The sequence below is a fragment of the Leptonychotes weddellii genome, chromosome 12, assembly GCF_054177405.1.
Source record: "Leptonychotes weddellii isolate Sample4059 chromosome 12, ASM5417740v2, whole genome shotgun sequence".
In the NCBI taxonomy this organism is placed as follows: domain Eukaryota; kingdom Metazoa; phylum Chordata; class Mammalia; order Carnivora; family Phocidae; genus Leptonychotes; species Leptonychotes weddellii.
Window position 1 is genome coordinate 9,328,567 of NC_138380.1, and position 26,376 is coordinate 9,354,942.

The window sequence follows — 26,376 nt, forward strand, 5'->3', positions numbered from 1 at the left end:
TAAGTGAAAAAGCAGAACATAACTATACATACTTCATGATCAAAATTTCATATGCATAGGGGCGCCTGGGTGGCTCAGTCGTTAAGCGTCTGCCTTCAGCTCAGGTCATGATCCCAGGTCCTCGGATCGAGCCCCACATCGGGCTCCCTGCTCAGCGGGAAGCCTGCTTCTCCCTCTCCCACTCCCCCTGCTTGTGTTCGCTCTCTCGCTCTCTCTCTCGTCAAATAAATAAAAGCTTTAAAAAAAATGACTGCATAATCATGATACAAGGGGATAATTAATGTAACCTTTCCCCTATTCTTGGACACGTAGGGTGTTTCCGGTTTGTTGCCATTGTGAGTAATGTAGGAGAGAACACGTTTATGCGAGTAGAAGCACAGCACACGGGGAACCAAGCCTGGGACAAATATCCTCGTGAGAAGTGAAAAATCTGGTTCAGATTTACCTTCTGTGAAGAACAACATGCAAATATTGATCGTTATTTTGACACAGAATACATTTGCTTTGCCATGACAGGGCTGGGGATAGAATGAACTTCTCTTCGAAATATTGAAATGTTTTTCTTGGATGGTAGACTACTCTATTGAACTGTAAACTCTAGATGGGTAAATATTTCCTTTTCAATTTAGACAAGGATAGGCAGTTATAAGTTATACTATTGTATACATACTATTGGCCAAGTCCTTAATATACGTTATCCAGAACCTTCCCAGAAACTCTATAAGGGAGGTGCTATTACTTTGTTTTATAAATTTACAGATGAGGAACCTGAGGCTCGGAGAGCTTCCATAACAGCAGGAGCCAGCTGCTGGGCAATTGACTTCGAGCCCACATTCTTGACATTGGACTCTCTCATGTCGTATCACAGCTGAGCAGGGATGAGAGGGAACAATACCCAGTTGTTTTACTTGTGCAGCTTTGTTGAGATGTAATCCACATGCTGCATGATTCACTGCCTTAAAGTGTGCAATTCCATGGTTTTTAGTAGATTCACAGATATGTGCAACCACACATAGTCTATTTTAGAATATTTTCATCGCCTCTGAAAGAAACCCCATACCCTTTGCTATCACCCCTTCTAATCCTCCCACACCCAACCCTAAGCAATAATTAATCCACTTTCTGTCCCTATGGATCTCTCCATCTGAACTTGCCTGTCATTGGAATCACACAACACATGGACTTTTGGGTCTGGCTTCTCTCACTTAGCATAACATCTTCAGGGTTCATTCAAGTTCAAGTATGTATCAGTACTTCTTTCCTTTTCATGTCTGAGTAATATTCCATTGCATGGATATGCCACATTTTGCTTATATATTAATTTGCTTATATATTAATCCATTGATGGACATTTGGGTTATTTCTACCTTTTGGCTATTATGAATGATGCTGTGACAAACATTTATATACAAGTTTTTATGGGGGCATATGTCTTTATTTTTCTTGGCTGCATATCTGAGAATGGAATTGTGAGGTCATATGGTAATTCGGATTAAATATTTGAGGAGGTACCAGACCTTCCAAAGTGGCAGCACCATTTTACATTTCTCCCAGCAGTGTATGAGGGTTTTAATTTCTCCATATCCTCACCAACACTTCTTATAATCTGGCTTTTTGATTCTAAGCATTCTAGTGGGTGTTTTTGACCTCATGTTCTAGTTGCCTAGAGAGGCCAGAACTATATTCAGATGGATGTAAAGACTTTATGTCACTGTCTCTCAACTCCCCCTTTGGGGATAAAGCAGATCTGACCAATCACAGAAAAAGCAAAGCCAAAGAAAAAATCAAAAGCAAGGCAATTCAAAACTGCATTTTGTGTTTGTCGGACACACAGGCTTAAGAGTAAGGAATATTTATGCAATCCACTTATCCACACATCCTTACTTATCACTATGAACCTTATGAGCTTATTTCAGTTGCAAAATGGTAGTTATCGAATATGTCTCTTTACCTCCACCCCTCCACCTTCATTTCCTACCCCTTCATCCAAAGTCACTTGTGGATATGAGAACATTAATTCTCTAAAATCTCATGCTACTTACTTTTTAGGATTACTAGGCAATTTATTCAATATGAATACATTTACTGAGTATCTCCTATAGCCAGCTCCTGGCTATGGAAGGTGAATACAACTGGAGCTCCAGTTGTGAATACAAACCAAATAAAATCTTTGCCACCTTGGGACTTACCATATAGTGAGGAAGAAGTTATGAATCAAATAATCACACAAATGAATAAAAATCCACAACTGTGCTAAGTGCCACAGGGACAGGTACTTAATTTAGGGATTTACAAAAATGGTGTGTGCAGGGGGAGTGGGGAATCAGGTTGGCAGAGAAACTTTATTTGCAGGGAATGTTTGTGAGAGTGAGATGTTGAATTTATCACAGTGTGTTAATAGTGTCACTTAATTTCAGTTTTTCTTGGACCATACTAATAAATAGCTTCCAGTGAGGCTTCTGGGAGCTCAGAGAAAAACAGAAGGTTTTTTTTTCCTTACAGTAAACAAAAATAATTTTATTAACATGAAAGCTCATGTTCTTTTTTTTTTAAATAAAGATTTTATTTATTTATCTGACACAGAGAGAGAGAGAGCACAAGCACAAGCCGGGGCGGGGGGGCAAGAGAGGGAGAAGCAGGCTTCCCGCTGAGCAGGGAGTCAGATGTGGGGCTCGATCCCAGGACCCTGCAATCATGACCTGAGCCGAAAGCAGATGCTTAACCAACTGAGCCACCCAGGCACCCCAAAAGCTCATGTTCTGATAAGCATGTATATTAGCCTCACTATATAAGCTACTCCAAACATTCAAATGTATTTCCGTGGACCTGATCACACAAAATCTATTTTCTTTATGTTTCTTCATTTTTCTTTATTTATTTTCCTTTGTTTCAAATTCTACTTGTTTTTTTAGGTGTTTGTTATTGCATCATTTGTTTTACTATTTTAGATGTTTATTTCACATAATCGTTGGCCCTTTTTTTGAGAGTTTGAAGTTTTATCTGTTATTTTATCTACAAATAGATTCATTTATTTTCAAAACAAGACAATTTCTTAGAGATTTCTAATTGGTATAAGGTGAAATGGCTTTGATCTTTTATAAGTTTATATCAAAGCTGAAATAGGGGCACCTGTTTGGCTCAGTTGGTTAAGTGTCTGCCTTTGGCTCAGGTCATGATCCAAGGGCCCAGGGTCAAGACCCGCATCAGGCTCCTTGCTCAGCAGGAGTCTGCTTCTCCCTCTGCCCCTGCTTGCTGCTCCCCCTGCTTGTGCTCTCTCTCCCTCTGTGTCAGAAAAAGAAATAAAATCTTTATTAAAAAAAAAGCTGAACTAGACCTCTATTTATATACCTATTGTTCCCTATTGTTTTAACACTGTTCTTTGGAGGGCTGGGGTCCCAAACAAGTGGACTTTATCTGGATTTCTCCTGGCTTACATACGTCTTAATGCCTGACGCTGTACGGCTGATGTAGGCTCCGAGGTCAGATCTGAGCCTGAGTCCAGACTCCCTTATCTACTATGGGTGTGATCTTCAATGGGCTATTGAACCTCTCTGAACCTCAGTGTTTTCATAAAAAATAAAAATAAAAATAAAAAATGGAATACCTCTGCAGGGTTTTTAGCATTAAACAATAGAATTTATATAAAACATGTATATTTGGCAAAAAAAATATTATACAAGGGTAACCTATTGAATAATTATATTGTTTTGAATTTTCCACTGCTGTAGATTCATCTGGAATGGAGGAAAGCTTACTTTCTTCCTCCCAGGAGAGTTGCAAGGCATTTTGTTTCTACGTACTAATTGCTCTTGACCAGGGAGAAAGGTAAGCAGGCTCTTTGGGTTCCCAGGGTCTGAAACCCGGCTTCTTAAGAAATCAAACCCCAGCTGATTGGCCATCGAGTTCTATTGATGAGGGAGAAATGTGTATGATGAAATGCAGTGTCTTGTTTTGTTTTACTGGAGGAAGGGAAGATGAGAGGTAAAGCCAGCCAGTCCTCGCTTGGGTCTCTGGAGTCTGAAGGAGGGCTGTAGGAACCGAGGGGGTGGTGCCCAGAGCCTGCTCTGATGCAGCACTTTGGAGCCAGAGGGGTTCCCGAATGACCCTGGGGATGCCCCTAAGTGCTGGGGGCTGCTTAGGGAGCCTTGTGGCTGCCCCACCCTCCGCTTCCCTTCGCGGGCGGAACCTGCTGACCTGCTGGGTGCAGGGCTTGGCAGTGGTCCCCAGCAGCAGTCACGCGGTGATGGGGGTGGCCGGCCACTCTCCCTTCACAGTAACTCTGAAAGCAGTAGTGGTGGCAGCCCAAAAAGACAAGCGCTCCTCCCTACTGAGAAGTTAAAAAGATGACAGAGCTCTTTAAAGATCTGGGCATTCTTGAGAAATTCCAAAGAGGAGAAAAGATCACCACCAAAACTACTGAGGGACCGCTCGCCAATTGTGCGTGTGTTTGTTTGCGGTGGAGGACAGGGGGGGAGCCTCTGGGGCTTTTTGCAACTAAAGCGGAAAAAGAAAATGGGGCATTCTTTACGCTCTGAATGATGGGAGGCAGTCCATAGCTATTGGCTGCATCTACAAAAGAACTAAGTGTCAGTCATTGGGTAATGAGAAAAGCCTCTATGTTATTTTGGCAATAACGCTGAAATAATAAATGCCGGGGCGCCTGGGTGGCTCAGTCGGTTAAGCGTCTGCCTTCGGCTCAGGTCATGATCTCAGGGTCCTGGGAACAAGCCCCGCCATGAGGGACTCAGCAAGGAGCCTGCTTCTCCCTCTGCCTGCCCCTCTCTCTCTCTGACAGATAAATAAAATCTTTAAAAAAAAAAAAAAAAGGGAGAATAAATGCCTATATGATATTGTTATTATTTCACCTTTGTGGGTCCTTTTCTCAAATAAAACCCCATGCTTTCGAAAACAGCCATAAAACCATAGGAAGCCTGGCTCTCCTGCTTTATTTCCCCTAATCCCCACCTTTTCCCGTTCTCTCTCTCTGCTTCTTTCTTCTCTCCTTCGCCTGTTCAATTCCTCTTTCTCTTTCCTTTCTTTTCCTACACATTCTAGCTGTTTCTCCATTTCTCCCCTCTCTTCATCCTTCGTTTTACCTTCCACCCCTCCCCACCCCCTTCCCCGTGACCCCTCTGTTCCTCCCTGCCACTCACCTTCTCTTCCCTGCACTGTACTAACCTACTCTTGCCATTAATCCCACTCCTTCTCCCCACCTTGCATTGACTTTTTCAAAATAGAATTTTCTTTAAATAGAATCAGTGATGTAGATGTATATTCCCTCCATTCGTCCACAAGGGAAATCTCACGTCAAATCATCACGAGCAGGAAGTTTCCAATGTTAGCCCTGGAGTATCTTACATTCTGGACAATGATTCTGAAATCTGCTTCTGTCTGTGAAGGAAACTTGATATTTAAATAAAAAGTGCCTAACATATCTATGGAACCTTTTTTTTTAATAGCTTATCTTTCAGGTAAAACAAAACAAAACAGACATGGTCACCGGTAACAGAAAGGGTTCTTTGGGGCTGAACTTCAGCTGAAAACAGGGACATATTCCGATAAAGTATCTGGTAAGGTAAAACCATGACACCTTAGTGTAATAAGATTCTGTATTAAAATAGCTGAAGTAGAAAAAAGTATATGTACTATTCCGCCTACCTAAGTAATTATGACTTGCAATTTATTTTACTGCTGTAGCTTCAAGGCCTGACCTTGTTTACCCTTGGAACTTCTGTTCTAGAGGCAGAAAGAGCCTTGTGTGGGCTGAGGAGAGACAGCAGGAGGCCTGACTTTTACAATGGTGTTGATTTGAATAGATGGACCAGGTGTTTCTTTTTGCTCTTTTAAGAACTGGTATTATTTTTCCGAGAGGCTAATCAACCAAAACAGTAGAGTCCGTGCACAGACAGTGGAATTTTTACCTTGAGACCTTTTCAACAAATGCCTAACAGGACCCTAAAAACATTTCCTAATAATTAAAGTGAGTCCCTGTGAACAGAAAGTTCCCAGTGAAGAGGGCCAACACAAACACAGGAGGGAAACATGAAAGAGGAAGGCTTCCACATTCTTACTAATTATTATCCATTTTTAAGACAAGGAGTATTATCATAACAGCCTCATGATTAGGTAAGAGGATGCAGTCTCCAAAATCATAAAACTTTCAGAGAAGGGCTTCCTGACATTCAGAATATTGCGCAACCCCCCACCCCACCGGGGCCTGCCTGATGGTTCACAATTAGAAAGTAATTCCTTTGGATAAGTCTTCCTGTCTCCTGCTAACTGAATATATTGTGATAGAATGGGTAAGTCAGTAAAGAAAACCTGAGGACAGTTTTTCTAAAAGCAGATTCTGTATCAGTGCTGTCTAGCAAAAACATAGCATGAGTCATATATGTAGTTTTAACTTTTCTAGGAGCCACATTAAATAAGTAAAATTAAACAGAAGTAGGTAAAATTAATTTTAATAATACATTTTATTTAACCCAACACAAAGTATTGTCATTTAAACATTTAAACATGAAAAAAATAGTAATGAGCTATTTCACATTCTTTTTTGTGCCAAACACGAAAGGACAAATATTGTATGATTGTACTTCATGTTCTATCAGACCCAGTTAATATGAGCTACTAAACACAGGAATGTGGGTTCCAGTCCCTTCTGAGATGTCATCTTTGCCCTGCCACCTTCTTCACATGGCTTATACTCTATATACCTGACTTACCATGTACCATGTACATGAGGTATCTAGAGCAGAGAAATTCATAGATATAGAAAGTAGAATGGTGGTTGCCATGGATTTAGGATTGAGGAATGGGGAGTTGTTTTTTAATAGGTACAGAGTTTAGTTTGGGGTTGTGGGAAAATTCTGGAAATGGATGGTGATGGTGGTTGCATAAGATTGTGAATTACTTAATGCCACTGACTATACATTTAAAAATGGTTAAAACAGTAGATGTTATGTTATGTATATTTTACCACAATAAAAAAAAAGAAAATTCACTGCTATAACTCCGTGTTAATAATATTCAGCCTTTTGGGATGCCTGGGTGGCTCAGTCGGTTAAGCGTCTGCTTTCGGCTCAGGTCATGATCCCAGGATTCTGGAATCAAGTCCTGCATTGGTCTCCTTGCTCGGCAGGGAGCCTGCCACGCCCCCTGCTTGTGCTGTCTCTCTCTCTCTTTCTGACAAATAAATAAATAGAATCTTTACAAATAATAATAATAATATTCAGCCTTTCAGCTCTGAATTTATCTCCTTTACTTTGGGAAGATCAGCTTCTCTGTGTTGTTTGATGATCATAGTTTAGGAAGTGTTCGATTATATTATTAATTACAAAATTCCACCTTTTTTTCTGTATGGTGGCGTATTAGGTGGTTTATGCGACAATGAGTGGGTTCAACTTTCACTTGCAATCAGGAACGCTAGGGCCAACTGAGACTCAAACACAATGCTAGAAAACTGGATTCCTGTGATGGAGGTGGGTGTGCTTGAAAGGAGGAAAGCAATTCAGTTCAGTGGAAGAACTGTTATTTTAAAAATACAATATGTGAAATTCTGGCTTTTGAGGAGACATAAAAAATGCTTCATAATTAGTAAATGGACAACAGGAATTGCCAGGTTTTTCTTTTTTCTTTCTTTTTTTTTTTTTCCCCCCAGAATAACTCCCACCAGGGCTGTCCTCGGCCTGTCAAGAGGTGTGGGCATTAGACGTGGAAAAGAAGGGAACATTTTTCTAACTTAAAAGTCAATTAACTAGTACATGTGTTCTGAGCTTTAGGATAACCTCATCTTGAAAATCAAAGCCAAAAGCAACCCTCTATTATGGGTGAGAGAGCACGTTCCCAGCTTCCTGTCACTGCATTCAGCCTGCCCACTGGAGAGCCGTGATGCTGGAAAGCCCGTGCTCGGCTGGTACAGAGGCCTGTGTTCAAACCCCAGCACTGGTTACTACCTGTAAAGCATTGAGAAGTTAGTCCGATTCTTTGAACCTCTTTCTCACCTGTAGGATAGGGAAATATTTACTCCTCAGAATTGCCGTGAGGATTCAAGGTAATTTACATGATGTGTCTGACATTGGTATATGAACGCTATTATTACTCTCCTTTTGGAAGTTAGCTTAAGACGTATTCAACTTCTAGACCTACTTTTACTTTGAGGAGAGTAAAAACGTTGTTTGTCCCTGTACTTTGTAGCATAATTACAACAGTAAGTAAATAATTGTTTGTTTAATCCCTTGCTAAATGCCTCTTTCCCCTGTAATACTTTTTCTCTATAACACTTTTTGTAAACTACGTGAAGTCAGGGGACCCATCTGCTTTCTTCCCCAATGTATTCCCCAATCCTTGGGAAATCATGCAAATAGATAAAGAGTCGTGGAGAGAAGAGAATCCTCTGGCTGGGATGGTACCTGAGGACCGTAACCATAATTCTGAGAGTAAGAGCTTCATGTTCTACCAGACCCAGTTAATATGAGCTACTAAATACAGGAATGTGGGTTCCAGTCCCTCCTGAGATGTCATCTTTGCCCTGCCACCTTCTTCACATGGCTTATACTCTATATACCTGACTTACCAAGGTGTACAAGCTTGGCGCCTACCACAGTGCCCAGCACATAAAAGGTATTCAACAGATACTTTCAATAAATCAGTTATAAGTCAACCTTCTTCATGTACCAATGTGAAGGGTGCCCCTGACTTTGTAAGGGTAATGAGACTGTTCATATAGTGTATTACTTTTTAACCTAAACAGCCATAGAAATGTCAATATGTTGCTCTTGGCGTAGGTGCCAATGTAGAAACAACACTGGGTCTGGTTTTGGAAAATGTGGCTTTTAAAGCACTTTGACTTTGGCTTGCCAATCTCTAAAATAAGAAAGTTGGAATAAATGAACTCTAGTTTCCTTCCATATATACCATTATTTGATTTTTAAGTATGTATACTTCAGATAAGGAGAAAATAGTAAAAGATATAATTAAAACGGTGAATAATTTTTAGTGATTTAAAGCAGTGCAATACCTTCTGGTCACCACAGTGTTCTGGGCAGCGTATTTATATCCACCAAGTCTTAATTAACTATTTAAATCAATGTATGTTGAAGATACTGGTCCTAATCACTCTGGTGTCAAATGAGATCTCAGGCAACTTGTCCATAATGTTTACCACGGATGGAGGCTCCTTGAACCTTATCGAGGATTCCTTTGTCTGCTGTGTTGAAGATTTAGACACTGGAAAATAGAGCTTTTGGAAAGCAGAACCATAAATCTATCCAACCCACCACTCAACTCCTTATTGACCCATAAAAGCAAACTGTCCACATAGATATTTGGGTACCTATGTCTCCATCCAGTATCATCCAATATAAACCAGGAGTACATTTCACTCCACCCTCTAATTTAAGGAGGAAGCAGAAAGTTATCTTTCTTTCTTGCATCGGTCCTCTCTGGAGTGTTGTTTAGCTTCATAGGTTCTTTCTTTCAACTCCCACTTTCATTGGCACTGATCCACGGAAATAGACGTAACCATGACCTTATAGCAGCAGCCTATTTGATAAGGTAATGTCCATCACCAAAAGACCTTGCAAAGAGATGGGGTTCTCTTTTCTCTCAAGCTGTCTTCCTGTCTTGCCTTTCTGTTGCTTCAGAATCTCCAAGATTTGGTCATTTGGTATGTACATGTACAAGATAGTGATAGTCAAGATATTTAGCAACTAGCTCTGCAGAAGCATGAATCTATAAAAAAAATGAGAGTATTTATTGCTACAGGAAGGTCCTGGAGGCTCCCTGATGTGCCAGCAGTTAACCATTTACTTGCTGGATCCTGAGGAGGTCAGTGGTCCTAGGGACAAGTCTAGAGTGGCTGGATTGGTAGGCAAAGGAACATTTAGGGGACCTCAGGGAAGTATAATAAGAAGGAAGAGCTTAAATATTTTAACAATTAGTATGACCATAACCTTGTGTGCTGATGGAGTATCAGCCTTGAGTATATGTGATTGCTCTACTAAAGAGTTCAGACAATTTCAAGAGTGAATTACAATAGGAAGGAAAATGTTAAAGCTCTAGGTAAATTGGACATCTCCTTGCAGCTCCAAACCAAAGGCAGGTAAAAATGTAAATCCTAATCTTCAGGTTCAAAATGCCCACCTCCTCCCATCTTCAGGATTGCATCACATTTCCCAAATAGCTCCTTAATCTTTCTGTTTGAAATTCCAACCATTTTCCCTTGGGGAAGACTTTGCCTACTTCTACCAAAAGAAACCTCTTCTTGTGAATCATTCTTCCCTTTGCCCAATGCCATGCCCAATAGTAAACCAAATAGGCTTGAAGGATCCTGAGGAGGATTTAGCCCAGTGGATAACGACAGCCATCATCTTTAAGCAGCCAGGATGAGAGTGACCTCTGATACTACTGGAAAGCAAGGGTGGGATCTTCCAGTGTGAGCTTCTTTTTAATATTCTTACCAATGTGAGCTATAGGTCTCCCAATTTTTATATTTTATTTCATACTCCTTAAAGTAAGCACATCTACTTTAAACTCTCATCAAACATTTTCACACTACATAGTTGCTGAGAACTGAATTGTGCCCCTCAAAAACTCAGATGTTGAAGCCTAACCCCCCAGTGTGACTGTATTTGGAGTAAGGAAGTTATTCAGGTTACATGAGATCATCTAAGTAGAACTCTAATCCAATAGGATTCATGTCCTTATAAAAAGAGACACCAGAAAGCTCATTCTCTTTGCCATGTGAGGTCACATCAAGAAGGTGGCCATCTGCAAACCAGGAAGAGAGCCCTCACCAGAAGCCAAATTGGCCTGCACATTGAGCTTGGATTCCCCGTTCCCCTATGGCATTTTATTATGGCAGCCTGAATGGAATAAGACAATAGTCCAATCCTCCCCTGTCCCCCCACCCCCGTGTTGGGCTCCTTGCTCAGCAGGGAGCCTGCTTCTCCCTCTGCCTGTCACTCTGCCTACTTGTTCTCTCTATCTCTCTGCCAAATTAATAAATAAAATCTTTTTTAAAAAAGAAAAAAAAAGAGTGATAATGAAGCCAACAGGTAGGGAGAAGCAGGGAAATGGAAGCTGACTTGCTCTCAAGTCCCTGTTTTAGATGTTCCTGAGATCCCTTGGGAAAGTTGCTCCTGCTCTTTCTGAAATATGGTTTCTACTCTTCCTTTATTTCCAAAAGCCAAAATTCTGGGGGTTCCTTGAGTTTGTTTCTGGTATTTTTACTTTCATTTTATGCTTTTTTTGCTTAAGCTAAGTCAAGTTGGGTTTGTGGCTTCCAGTCAAAAGCCTCAACTGATACAAAGATCCACACATCATTTCAGTAGCAAAAGTAGGGGAAGAGGGACACCTGGGTGGCTCAGTCATTAAGCATCTGCCTTTGGCTCAGGTCATAATCCCATGGTCCTGGGATCAAGCCCCGCATTGGGCTCCCTGTTCCGCAGGAAGCCTGCTTCTCCCTCTCCCACTCCCCCTGCTTGTGTTCCCTCTCTAGCTGTGTCTCTCTTTGTCAAATAAATAAATAAAATCTTTAAAAAATAAAAAAAGTAGGGGAAGAGATTCAATTCACCATAGACCTATAAGAAAAAGTAAAATGTATAAAAATAAATTTTAACATTTCTTAACAAGACCTATTCATCACTTGACTTTAAAACATTATTTCACAAAGAACAACTGAATTCTGCTTCTGGAAGGGTACTTGGAAATTATTCCAAGGCAATATTTGAGCACTGCCCTTGCGTTTTTTACATCTGAGGACACAAAGGCCCAGAGCCTTTATATGTCAAGCCCAGTTGTGTCAAGAAAGGAATCGTGTCACCAGAGTCCAGGTGAAATGTTTCCTTCCATGCAAATATGGTAGCAGTCTCCAGGAATATACTAAATGACTACTGAGAGTAACACACTGGGCTAGACACTGGAGAAATCACTGTGCACATAATTTATGATACCATACAAAGCAGGTTGGACATCACCTTTATCTCTCTGACAGGATTTCCACTTTCTCTCCACCTTTCTGTCTCTGGCTCTCCATCTTTTATCTATCTATCTAACATTTTTACCTTCTCTCTGAGTTTTTCCCCCAGCCAGGTTGTTGTGCATTCCACAAGGTATATTCATTTACCTGTCTTTTATGTCCCCTGTAGCTCCAAGCACAATGCATCAAAACTGAGATTGCCTATTGGATAATCATCAGGCTGCAGGTGATAACTGAAGTGCTCCATATGGATTATTTTTTCTGAGGGACCAACATTTTTTGAAATACCCACAATTAGAAGGCTTGACTAGGATAAGAAAGAATCTGGGGCACCTGGGTAATTCAGTTGGTTAAGTGTCCAACTGTTAATGTCAGCTCAGGTCATGATCTCAGGGTTGTGAGATCAAGCCCTGCAACGGGCTCTGTGCTCAGCAGGGAGTCTGCTTGAGATTCTCTCTCTCCTTCTCCCTCTGTCCCTCTCCCTACTCATGTGCTTGGTCTCTCTCTCTTTCTGTCTCTCAAATAAATACATAAATAAAATCTTTAAAAAAAAGAAAGAATCATTGAAAAAAGAAAAATGAAGCTGCGTCCTTCACACTTCCTGATCCCTCTTCCAAATTCCTTCCTCCCTTCCATCTTCTTCGCATATTTCCCCTGGCTAACTCTTCCTCACTCTTCAAGTCCCGCCTAACATCTCATTCCCTCAGGAAAGCCTTTTCCAGACCCCCAGAGTAGGTTTATGATTTCCCATAATAAACTTTCACTGCACTCCATATTTCCACATTTGTGGCGCTTATTACACTATTCATTATTTGTTGATATTTGCATTTCCCTCAAAGACAAAGCTCTTCGAGGAGCTCGTCTCTCTTGTTCTGTGGTTTATTGGTGATACTGACCAGTACTTGGCACACAGAAGACTTATCTAATAAATGCTATATTTATTGATGGAATGGAAATACATTTTCATTGACACCAAAACACAGAAAACATTACAGAAAACAGGAAATTCATTCATTAATATGTCTATTCACTAATTAATCAAACATGCAATAAATTTTTAGAGCCTGTCTATTTCTGACACCGTGTTATGTAGAGACTGGAAGAAAAAAGCTACTTCTCCCTGAGAAGGATGCTCCCTCTAATGGGGGGAGAGTCACTTCCACAAATTCTTGTAAGCAAATGTCATCGTTTCTGGATAAACATATAGCCATGTGAAATTGTGTTACCAAGTATTATAGAGAAATCAAAAAGAATCAGGCTGTGAAACATGTTACATATATGCTTAGCATGGAATTAGTGAATTTAAGATTTGTAATTTTCTTAATCATTTGATATGTTTAAGCCTTGCCTTCTTTAAAAAGGTATATACTTAATTCTTGTGCTGTGGTTAAGTCTGTATACAGCCCTTCAGATTTTTTTTTTAAAAGACTGTAGACCAAACTACCATGTTCTATTTAAAATATCTATTTAAATCCTTCAAAATATTTTATAGAAGTTTTAATCCATCAACAAATAGTCATGATACCCAATTTGCTCCATATTATATTACATACTAAATATGACTCTAATTTTTGATTAAAAAAAATGTGATAACCCTGTAAAAATATTCTACCAGGAAGAAGATAATAAATATCTCATTATTCTCTGATATTTATATGTGTATTCCATCCACTCTAGTGAATAATGAAGCGGCTGTTAAAAGTTCAGTAAAAGATAAAATACTAGTGATCCTGAACCCCAATTTAATTAGGCTTGGCCAGGATTTACTATGAGTGTAGAGAGACCATCAAGCATGCTGAAAGAAGTGAAGCTCAGTGGAGATTATCTATGCAGTGTGCATATGTATTTATAACTCCACTGGGCTCTTTTAACTCCACAAATAACCTTATTTTTCTCTTGCCCAAATAACTTTCTCTTTTGGAAAAAATAAATTTCCTGGAACGATAGGAACACTTATTTTTCAGTGTAGGAACCGGCTTTATCGTTGTTCAAAAGAGGCCCTAAATCAAGGGATTCTTGCTGTGAATTTGAAATCTATGACTAACAGTCTGGTGGGTTGGGAAGCTTGTCCTATTGAGACAGTCATGTTGCTGTTGCCCTTAATCCTTGAAGACACATGTCCTGGACTGTCGGGGCTCCACTAACTTGTGAAATTGTGATTATTCCTGTGGGGACTACGGTAGGGGTCCTCACCTCATGGTCAGATAAAGTGGCTACATTATAGTCTGGGAGTAGAGCTGCTCACTCAGTCAAGAAACAGGCTTTTCCAGAGTGTGCACAGTCAAGTCCCTGCAACAAAGTGTCACTTCCTGGAGGAATAGCCCACCTTACAGTTACAAATGGCTGTGCAGAACAGTAGGACTACCAACATGGTGTTACAGATGCCAGCGTATTCCATTGGGTGAATCGTTGGACTTCAACTGCCATCTACTTTGTTGGGACATATTTTACCCCCTTTCTCTGGAGACAGTTGACATGATTCAACCTGCTCTGGGGTGTTCACTGGGTGGAGGGAAGAGTTTCAGGCAGTTGAGACACAATTAATTCAATAGATACTCAGAGCTTTATCATTCTATTAGAATCCATTGTCATGTCAAAAGTGTCTTCCAATATTAGGATGAAAACCTGGAACATTCTGTCCTTGAATGTTCATTATAGTCGATGAAAGGGCTACGGGAATTCATTTCCGTTTTGTTTTTTCACTCTTTGTTTGAACTTCTAACTAACCTATTTTTTTTTCCACCCTCCTCTCTTGCCATTGCTGGGGTAGTGAGTATTTTTACAGCTGCTCTCATCCCTGAGCTGCTGAATAAGGGCCTGATTATTTCAAACAACTTTTGTAATTAGCCTTCAAGAAGCAAATTGCTGTGTTATGTACAGTATCTGTGATTACCATAAACTGTTCTTTTTTATAACATTTCAATGTGGGCTTTAATTGGCAAGCCCCAGCAGTTTGGTGAGCATTCTGTGAACTCACTCAATATATTGAAAAGACAGAAGAATATTTGACAATCAATAGAACAAGTACAGTACTTTTAGCTCAGTTTGGTTTTAAAAGGACCTGTTAAATAATAATAATAATAATAAAGCACCTAAAATGCAGTGTTGTACTTCTTCTCTGGGGGTAATTCTGTGACTCCAAAGTGGTAGTGATAACTTAGCAAGCTTAGCAATTCAGGCAGATAAATCTCCCAGGTTCTGCCATGCTTTGAGATTTCTTTATTTAACACTCGCTCAACAAATACTTAGGCAAACACTTAGGATCCCTTAGAACTATTGTCAGGTACCCCTGGGGAAATGCTCCCCTAAGCTCCTGTCGGATGTAGCCACAGAAGATGATGCTATGGGAGACTCCTGGGGGGCAGAGCTTGGAGAATGAGCTGCCTAACTGGAAACCCACTGCCCTGGCAGGGAGACAGGCCACATACCCTGGGGGCGGTTACTGTGCATGTTGTTTTCCCTTCTCTTATTTCCAAAAGGAAATATTTTCTGCAGCCAGGTAGCCTTTTTCCCTTTGTACCTTGTTTCCTGGGTGTGTTCAGGAGGCTCTAATCTCAGGTGCTCCATGATTAGAACATATATCTGCACATAGCCATGAAGAATGTATCGCCCAGAAATCCAGGAGCTCGAACTGAATGAGACTTTGGTATTTGTCCCTTTTAGGAGAGAGTGAATGCATTTCTGAGTAGACGTATGACAGATAGTTGCCTTATGTTAATGGAACAGTCTGAAATTGTGACTATAAGGGTATGTGTTACCTATGCTGGGAATTAAAGGGTTCTACACCCAATTCCAGGGTGTGTGGGACAGGATGGGGGTTTCTCATACCACCATGCAATTCTCAGCACCGGCTGGGTGTCCTGCAATTCAACTCAATTCTGACAGTATCCACCCAGAGGTAACGTCCGATCGCACAGGTTAAGGGGTCAGTTCCTACAAGACTACCCCTTGTCCCCGCCTGACTTCAGACACCAGTCACAAGATCTGGTTGTCCCCTGTGCTTCTGACTGACTGGGTATAGATTAGATGTTCCAACACCCCCTTCTAGGGTTTCATTAATTTGCCACTGTGGCTCACATAACTCAGAGAAACATTTTCCTTAGGAGATTACCTGTTTGTCATAAAAGTATATAACTCAGAAACAGCCAGGCAGAGGTATGGGGAAGAGGTACAGAGCATTCCTCTCTAAGCAGGATGCTCTCCCAGCAGCTCCATGTGTCCGTCAACCCAGAAGCTCTCCCAACCCTGTTTTGGGGGGTTTGTGTGGAGGCTTCATTACATAGACATGACTGATTAAATCATTGGCCATTGATGATTGATTGGACCTCCAGCCCCTCTCTCCTTCCCAACCATCCTTAGGTGCTTTCCAAAAGTCACCTCATCAACCGAAGCCCAGTTGTGGTTGAAAGGGCCTGGTTATAAATAACAAGACACCGACTTCGCCTTTATGGTTCAGGAACTGAGGACAAGAGACCAAATAATAGAACAAAAGATGATCCCATTGCTCTTATTACTCAAGGAATCACAAGGGTTTTGGGAGCTGTAAGCCAGGAACTGTAGATGAAGACCAAATATATATGAGAAATATGTTTGGGTCATCTGAATGACCCAACATATATTTCTTATAAATCACAGTATTGCAGGAATCTAAGAGGTGAAATCTAGCAGACATCCATTGTCTCCCCTTTCTTCATTCCTTCTTTATTCTAGTATAAAACCCTCTCTTCCTTTCTCACTGCTGTCCCCAATCTGATGGTCCTGACAATTACAAACCCCAGTAACATGCCACAGAACTGATGCTGACTGGCCAAGAGGATTCTACAGACCCTTGTCCAGAGATGGGTGCTGGACTCAAGCAGGTCCAGACCCCTCTGCAGGGAGTGATCTTCATTCTGGGAGGTCATTGGTGGTCACTGGGTGCTGAAGCTCTGGGAGCCCAAGGCAAGGCCTCCCACACATGAGCAGAACATGGAAGAAGTAAGGCTGCTGGTAGAGCTTCTGATGCCAGTGACAAAGTTGTCATACTCCCTAAGTAGGAAGCAGAACAAGAAAGGCATATTCAAGATGAAGCCACGTCCAGGGGAGGACCAGCTCCAAACCATGGCATCTGGAGATCCATCAGAGCAGTGAACATGGACTAAGAACCGTGTTCAAGGAGATCTAGAAGTTCCTGCAGCTCCCATACAGCTCTGAGAAGAGACTGAGTGTCCTCAAAAATAACCAAATTTGTTGGAGTTGAGTCTTTAGGTACACCCCAAATCAGGATCTTGGTAAAAGTGGTTTATTTTACAGGTGATTTCTGGAAGTAAAGAAGTGGGAAGTGAGACTGGAAAAGAGAAAAAAGTATCAGTAAAGACTAAGTTATTGCTATGGAGAGGGGGCCCCAATCTTACCAGACCCTTCTGAGAGACTGCATCCAGCACAACAGACAGCAAGGGATCTGGATGTTTATCCACCAGCTCTTCTCCCTCTTTAGTTGAGGGTCACTCCTCAGCATTAACTTCCTCCGCACATTCAGCTTGCCCACAAGCTTGTTCATGGGGCCAGAAGATGCTCTCACGTAGAGAGGCACAGAAAGTTGAAACCATCTATGGGTGCCTCCCCAGGTGGGCCCAGGGGGTGTATGCAGGACACCAAGGAAGTCTCCTGCAATTTGTCACCACTCTTGGGGAGTAGAGTTCTAATTATTATGTTTATTTGATTTATAAAAATAAAGATTCTAATCAAAATGACAAAATAAGCCAAATCACGAAAACCAGTTTTCACCCCAGCTCCAAATATAAGTAAGTGCAAGTGCAAATATTTTGTTCAAGAGTGGTTAATTAAAGCCAAGCTTTCAAAACACAAGATAAAAACATGTCTCCAGGTGACATATACAGAACACTTGCAGTGACGATTTGAAGTGACATGGTCCATGGGAATAACCAAATATGTGATTTAGGGTTAGGATTGTAAAATTTGAGTGAAGACTACAGTTTTAAAAATGAACCAGATTCTAGATGTGAAAAATATAGCCACTGAAAGAAAAATGAAGAAATATATCTTTTTTACTTAAAGTATTGTAAAGCGACGCATACCTGTCACAAATGCATAAAAATAACTTTAAATACAATGCAGTACTGGAACCATATCTTTAAACTTCTGAGGGAAAAATTACTGAACAAGAATTTTTGTATATTTGGCTAAATTATGAATCCGTATGGTGGCAGAATTAAGATAAATTTAGATATACAAGGACCTTAAATTTTACTCTCATACGTCCATTCTTTGAAAGATGCCTGAAGGTTTACCCCAACAGAGTGAAGGATAAAACAAAGAGAGGACAGAACTTCCTAATAACAGCCATTAAAGGAAGATCTTGGATCGCAGCCATGCACAGACCTGGGGAGCAACCCGTTTATTAGCACAGGAGGCAAAGAGCTCCAATTATCAATAGAAAAGGGGAAACATTTAATAGATAGTATGATTGGAAAGAGAGGGCATTCCAAAGCGGATGGGAAAAATGACAGAGGTGTGAAACAGCATCATGTGTTCAGGAAACTTAAAATATTTCAGAAGTCAGAGGTGACAAGAGAGGAGTCTGGAGACGTGAGCAGAACAAGATCATTCAGGGAAGCTGTGCCATGAGTAGGAGACATGCTGTCACCCCAGGCGATCCCCCTCCTGCTCACCCAAGAATATGACAGTCAGACCTCCCCCCCAGTACTCCCACCTCCCTTTTCAATCTCTTTGGGGTTTTTTGGCAGGGTTTTGTGTGTGTGTGCATGCTTGTATTTATTTGTTTGTTTAATTTTAATACCAGTACAGTTAACATACACTGTTATATTAGTTTCAGGTGTACAATATGGTGATTCAACAATTCCATATATTACTCAGTGCTCATCACAATGAGTGTACTCTTCATCCCTGTCACCTATTTCTCCCGTCCTCCCACCCACCTCCCCTCTGGTAACGATCAATTTGTTCTCTATGGTTAAGAGTCTGTTTTTTGGTTTGTCTCTTTTTTTCCTGTTTATTTGTTTTGTTTCTTAAATTCCACATATGAGTGAGATCATACAGTATTTGTCTTTCTCCGACTGAGTTATTTCACTTGGCATTTTACCCTCTCGATCCATCTATGTTGTTGCAAATGGCAAGATTTCATTCTTTTTTATGGCTGAGCAATAGGCCATTGTATATATGTATAACACTTCGTCTTTATCTAGTCATCAGTCGATGGACACTTGGGTTGTTTCCCTAATTTGATTCCACACCAGCCCATATTCAAATGGCCAAAGCTGGTGCCTGGGTGGCTCAGTTGTTTAAGTGACTGCCTTCGGTTCAGGTCATGATCCTGGAGTCCATGGATCGAGTCCGGCATCGGGCTCCCTGCTCAGCGGGGAGTCTGCTTCTCCTTCTGACTCTCCCCCTCCCATGCTCTCTCTCTATCACTATCTCTCTCAATAAATAAATCAAAATCTTTAAAAAGAAAAATGGCCAAAGCCAATAGAGGAAAAATATGAAATAATCAGGTGTCCTCTTTGATGACATTTTTTGTGTCCTTTGCTTCAGTGGCTGGATCTACCATCTCGAGTCTAGGATTTTTGCTTCAATCTCTCCCCTACCAAAATGTACTTTAATAAAAGTTTCCAAACTTCATCATTCATCACTTAAGCGTGCTATAAATGAATGTGCTATTATCATTTTAAGCCTTTTTGAAAACTGTGAAGTAAAAAACTTTGCTTTCTCTTTAGTAAGCTGTTAACAATAAGCTGACATGATCCAGTCAAGGAAATTTTTCTGAACTTATACAATATTATCATCATTTAAAAACAGATACACCAGAAAGGAAACCTCCTAGGGTTTAAAAATAATTACATATTAAGTGTAATTTACATAGTTGCATATATAATAAGTTTACATAGATAGTAAATATGATTTATGTTTAATTACATATTAAAAATAACATGATAAAATCATACTTTTAAATTTAGCAAAGTTTTTAAAACCTTGTAATCACATAATTAAGAGAAATGATAATTTTATAGTGAAAACATTTAAATTTGTTCAAAATAATAGCAATATGATTATGCTGTTCTTAACAAATTAAAATTAAATGCTGATTTTTAAAAAATTGCATGTTCTGGTTTTCCCAGTGCTTCCCTTTGTAGTACCCTGACTAAGTTTAGACAATGATAAAACACCTTCATACCACTGCCTTTCCATCTGCAATGATTTCGGCATTTGTACTTTTCTTCAGCCCACAATTCAACACCTGATACACACATAGAAATTTTTCTTCAATTAGTCTATATAACGTACTCTGATAGGAATAGAAGCAAATTCAGTGAACAACAGATGTTTCAGGACTGATTTAGTAATGAGAGATACACCGACCTGCTGTGACAAACTAGACAACATAATGTTAGAATAGTTCTAAAATATTACCCTGCGTTGAAACCGTAGTAGCTAAAAACAATCACTAAAGTTGACAGATTTAGCCATATTAACCTTTCTATTGTGAAGAAGTAATGACGAATGTCCACTTTAGAAGCCAGAGACACATCAAAGATCTTTGCAAAGCAAATACTTCTTTTCCAACACAATAAATACTAAACTCTCAGCCCTTAAATGTAATGCTTCTGTTAATATAAATGTAAAATGTATATAAACATGCTCTGTACACTGTAAAGTGCCATTATACAAAAGTATTATAAATGTCATAAAGTGGGAAAATAAAGATCAGGGTCAAATCTTAATCCCAAGGAATGGAGTAACCTCATCTTTTAGCAGAAGCAATTACAATTCAGGAACAGTAAGATAATGTCAGGGGATTCCTAGATCCCCTAAACCTGGGGACCTAGATTGAATTTATGACCTAATCACTTGTGAATTCCTCTTGTGCCAAAATATGTTAATATCAGTAATACATAGATATCCACATGTATTGCTTCCTAAGAGGCGTTCGTTTTCTTTAAGTTGATTTTTCCATAGGATTTTTGTTTTCCCCATTAGTCTTAAATCCATTGTTGAAGACTCTATGTAGAGTGACCATATGATCTATCACCCAAACCAGGACACTTCTGAGAAGAAAGGAGGTGCTATCAGACATAAACATATCCTGAGGAGCCTGGGACACGTGGTTACCTTAACTGTAGGGAGGGACAGTATGGCTTCCAACTTATGTACTTTTGCAGATGTCCTTGTATTGAGGTTTGAATTTTTAAGCATGAACGACCTAAAACATGTTAATCATCTTTCATTTAGCTTTTCCAGATAGGTTGCAAACTAAAATTGTATGTTTAAACAATCAGGATTTATTTGGACCTATGTATACTACATTTTCCCAATTCTCTTTGGGATCAGTCAAGATAAGTAAAATATAAAGGATTACATATGGCACCAAAAAGTCATTCATTATTACAAATATTTAACCTCATTAAGTCTATAATTTATCAGTAAGCACTATGGTTATTACATTCAAATCATTGCCAAACCATAGTGTATTGTAGGAGACAGAAAAAAACATACAATCAAAACTTGGCTTGATAATACAATCCTAGAAGTATATACAAATAATTGGTAAAGGGCATGCCCAAGAAGAATTCCCAGAGGAGGTAAGATTTAAGCTGAGTCTCAAAAGATAAGTTCATTAATTGGATAATGACATTTCAATTCTCATGTGTAAAAGTATGGAAGAATTCAAAAGTGTGCAGGGAGATCTGAGACCACATCAGTATGACCTAATATAGCTTTCAGTGGAACCAAAGGTAAGTTGAAACTCAACCATTAAAGGCATTGGGCAAGACTGATAAGGATACATATGGAAGGTTAAGTTCTAAAGTCAGTAAAAAAGGTGAGAATTACATTTAGTTAAAATTGACCTTGAAAATCACTTTTATTGCCCATAGAGTAAGGTATTCATTTTTTAAAAATATAATCCCATGTGGTGTTCTTGTGCACGGTAAGGCTTGAGAACCACTAAATTTCCTGTAGGAAGGGCCAAGTGAATCCAGTCATTCAAATCTTTCTACTTTTAAGATAACTATAAAATCTGGAGGATAGGGAATAATTATCTGCTTCCTTGCTTACAAGGGTTATCAAATTCTGTTTTAAGATTAAGCCTCTATAACCATAATTCAAGCTAATTTGATTAGATGATGTGACTTCACTGTGTTGATTAGATTCATCTTATACAGACTGTACAAAATACATTCCATATAGAATATATTACAATAAGCTAACTATAAACCCAGAATCTATGATTTACCATGAGTTAAATTAGTCTATCAAAGAGACAATTTATATAGCAAACTTTAAACAAATCTAAGTTTTCTAAGATTAATAACTTATGAATAACTTTTAGATTAAATTATTCTCACATGATTGCAAAATTTTAATTAAAAAATTGGCACTGAAACCTCTACTTGAAAAACACTCTGTTAGCAGTTAGTTACCAGTGTGCTTGAAAACATGTATTCCTTTGTTTACAGATTTTTCCGTAATGCACTTTTTCACTAATTCAGCCTGACTCTGTCTCTCAAACTGCCCCTCCTACTCTTGTGATGTTAATTTAAGTAGGTATTATTTTAATGTAGGCTTCTCCATTTCCAATTAACAATGATATTAGGCAAATCAAATTAAAAATAAAGCAGAGGCTGCAAAACTGAGTTAAGATGTATAAGATTGCTGATAAGGTATGAACACAAATAAATAGATTACCATGCTGTGGCTTTTTAAAAGGAATTACTTTAAATGATAGATCATTCATATCATGAGTATTGCAAAGATGGGCTAACATCTACCAAAAGTGATTTTTAATTTTTCAAATTACCTGAAGTATGTTTAAACTACTAATGCAGAATGTAAAATGAATTAGAGGTAGACACTTTCAAATGAGGAACATAGAGATAAGGTGTTAGAATAAATTATCTATGCTGTCTATATTATTTAGCTTTATCTTGGTGCTTTTAAATTAATTGTACTGAGCTAATGGAAGTATGAAATTAGCCTTATTAAAAAAACTTGAGATCTAGAGTCAGTAAATATTTATTGAGTGCCTACCATTTAATGATGCAGGACAAGGCATTGTGCAGAGGGAATATCTTTATACATTCAAGATAATAATTTGAGATATTTTTTAAAGAAACATTCCAGTGTGTTCCATTGGAGGGCTGCATTTTTTTATTTCATATTTCTGTATATCTCTCCTTGCTCTGCAAATATTTGAGGGTACTTTAAGGGATGTATGAAAACAATACCTTAAGTCAGTATATATCGTATAAACTCCATAAGCATCTTATAAACAAAAATACTATTGGATTCTGAAGAGAACAAACTACTTCTGTCTTTGATGATCCAAGAGAAATCTTAAGGATGTAGTGCTATTTGAATCTGGCTTCAAAGGACAAATAAGATTTCTTTTTTTTATTTAAATTCAATTAGCCAACATATAGTACATCATTAGTTTCAGATGTGGTGTTCAATAATTTATCAATTGCATATAATACCCAGTGCTCATCACATTACGTGCCCTCCTTAATGCCCAAATAAGATTTCAAATAAAGGGGACTGCAAATACAGACTATTTCAGGTTCCAGAAATGGCTTACTGAAAGGAAACAATACAGGCAAGCCCGTGATGCATTTGAGTAGAGTGAATGCACCTGTCTTTTGTTGACGATTGATTAGTTGGTTGGTTGGTTGAGAGAGGGGGAAAAAAGATGGTCCCTTCATTGGTTTTTCAAGCACTGAGTTCAAGTAAGGGAAATGAGGAGATTAGAAGGAGTCGTGTAGAGAAGATAGGCCTAAAAACCAAACAGACCAGAGATCAGTATCAGAGCAGGTTACTTAACCCTTGAGAACCTCTATTATTTTGTCTTCTAAAATGAGATTAATAATTGGTTACTACAAAACTTAAATGCCTATGTAGAACATCTAGCCCATAGCCCTGATGTGATTTTTACTATTGGAAAGAAATAGGATAATGGAAAGTTTTGAATGTTAATAAGAATAATAAGGTTGTTGAGTGCTTACAATATGTCAAACTCTGTTTTAAGCATTTGGCAAGTATTAATTTACAAGAGAGTGGGAGTGGATTCCCCAAGGTCACAGCTAAAGCCAGGATTTAGACACCAAAACCAGCACTAGCAAAGTTGTGACTGCAAAGTCTCTGGAGTCAGGTGCCTACACGTGAGTCCTCCTGACTCCACCACTTTCTAGCTGTGTGACATTGTCAAGTAATGACCTTTTTGTGGCCTCAATTTCTTCTTCATGTGGAAAATAGATTTACTCCTTCATAAGGGTAAGTTTGTGTTACAGTAAAACTTTGTTTATCAAAACAAACAATGGCTGGACTTGCCCTCCCGCCTCACCTCCCCCTCCCCCCCATCATAGTTTGCTGACCCCTGGTCTAGCCAACTACCATCTGGGTGACATTTTGAAAATCATTTAACTAACTTTACTAACTTCACTTTCCCCTTCTGTTATTTCAACATCAAAGCATTATTGTGAGGATAAAATTAAATGAAGTGTGGAGAAATTCTTTTTTAAATTCAAACTACTATAGACTTTAGATTTTATAGTGTAGTCTACAAAATATAAATTGCTCTAATGGAAGATGTCATCTATTTCTATTGAAGAGCCATCAATCTCAGTGTCCCAGTGTTTCAGAATCTCAGAATTCAATGATGTTTGAAGTGTTTCCTTCCTTACATTTATAGGATCCATGACTAGTCTCAAAGTTTCCAATAGTTTATTTTTGATCTTTCATATCAAGCCTGTTCTTCCTGCCCTGGGTTCTTGCGGGCATGTACTCTAGAACTAATAAAGTAAAGACAGTGTCCATTTGACATGGAGTTAGTGATACATGCTGAAAAGAAATCAATTACAGGAAACATTTGCCCATCATAGTTAGCAATATCCTGATTTGGTTCATTCTTTCAACAAATATTGATTGGGCATCTATTATAAAGCTGAGCACATCAATATCCTCGAGATACAAAGAGGAATAAGATGAAACCCCTAGTCCATGTGGAAAGACCAGTTACATGAACTGTACTGTTTCAGAATATGAAACTCTTCTACCTTGAGTGGTTCATTAAGCAAGCAGTCTTTGAGCTGGACATGCAAAGATTTTGCTAAGCAGAGAATAAATGTGTGTATAGTCATGAAAGAACATGTCACAAGAGGGCCATGTTTCAGAAATGGCATTCATTTGCACACAATTTTTGTAACTGTTATCATGTCTACATACCATGTTCTGTTATTCATGGTTTCTATTTAAATCAACACATAGTTTTAAGTTTGAGTAAATTTATTTACAAAGAAAACCTCAGTTTTGTTGAACCAATTACAATTTTCTCAGATACAAAAATTAAAACAAATTTGTGATTATATAAATAAAAATAGCAATAAGTTTTAAAGTGTTGATTCTTATTCTATTAAACATTATTTCCTTGACCACCAGTGATGTGCATTTCGCCTTGGGTAACATTTGTTACTTTGGGTAACAGCATTTGGAGGACTGGTGAATTCAACCAGGGATTTGAAATTATCTAATAAAATCACAGAATGTTTAGTCTAGAAGGAATTTTAGAAGCCATGTAATCTAATTGCCTACATTTTACTGAGACCAAAGGAGAAAGTATTTTGCCCAAGATGGCAAAGATAAATCTTGAATTGAGAACTTACAACTTCTAATCTAATGTTCTTTCCGGTGCTCCATGGCATTAGATTTAGCTTTCAATACTTAATGACTCTGATAAATTTATAGATCTCCAATTTTAGCATGAGTCATCTAGAAACTTGCTTGGAAAAAAAATGCATTCAAGATGCCCTATTCTTTGGTAATGACATTAATAACTTTAAAAAACACTAATGAGATTTCTAATTTCACTCAATACCACTGTTAGCCTAATGCCCAAAGATAAGAGAGTGAATAATGGCCCTTCTAAATAAACATGGCAAACACAAAATGTGTTTATTTCTGCTCTGTCATGAATACTCCAGCAAAATAACAGCAAAAGATTACTAAAAAAAAAAAAAAAAGAAAAGTGTAGCCCTCCCCCCAAAAAGAAAAATGAAAGGAGACAACAGTAAATAGAAGGTATCAATGAAATTTTGTGACAAAGAAAATAATAGGCTAAGCAGATACTGAATTAGCAGAGTAGAGACATAACTAATATTGAAGTGCCAACAAGCCAGGGCATGGAAAAACCAAAAGCAAAAATTTGAGGGCTCCCAGCACACCTGAATTGAGGGGTAGGCTTCGAAGTGGAAATGAAAACAGAAGGATCAGTTGAGGGTCTGCATGAGGAGAGCAATTAAATAAGGGAGTTAAATAAAACTGAGCCTAGTGGGCAGGGGAGACTCCCTTCCTCAATGCCCTTACTCCCAGGACAGCCTAAGCAGGCAATGAAG

General features: G+C 39.0%; 1 long non-coding RNA gene across 2 annotated transcripts in view; it reads left to right on the forward strand.

Moving 5' to 3' along the window:
- LOC145716450 (uncharacterized) overlaps positions 1-26,376 on the forward strand; it is a 182,647-nt gene that overhangs the window by 138,335 nt on the left and 17,936 nt on the right. The gene's annotated exons all lie outside the window — the stretch shown is intronic.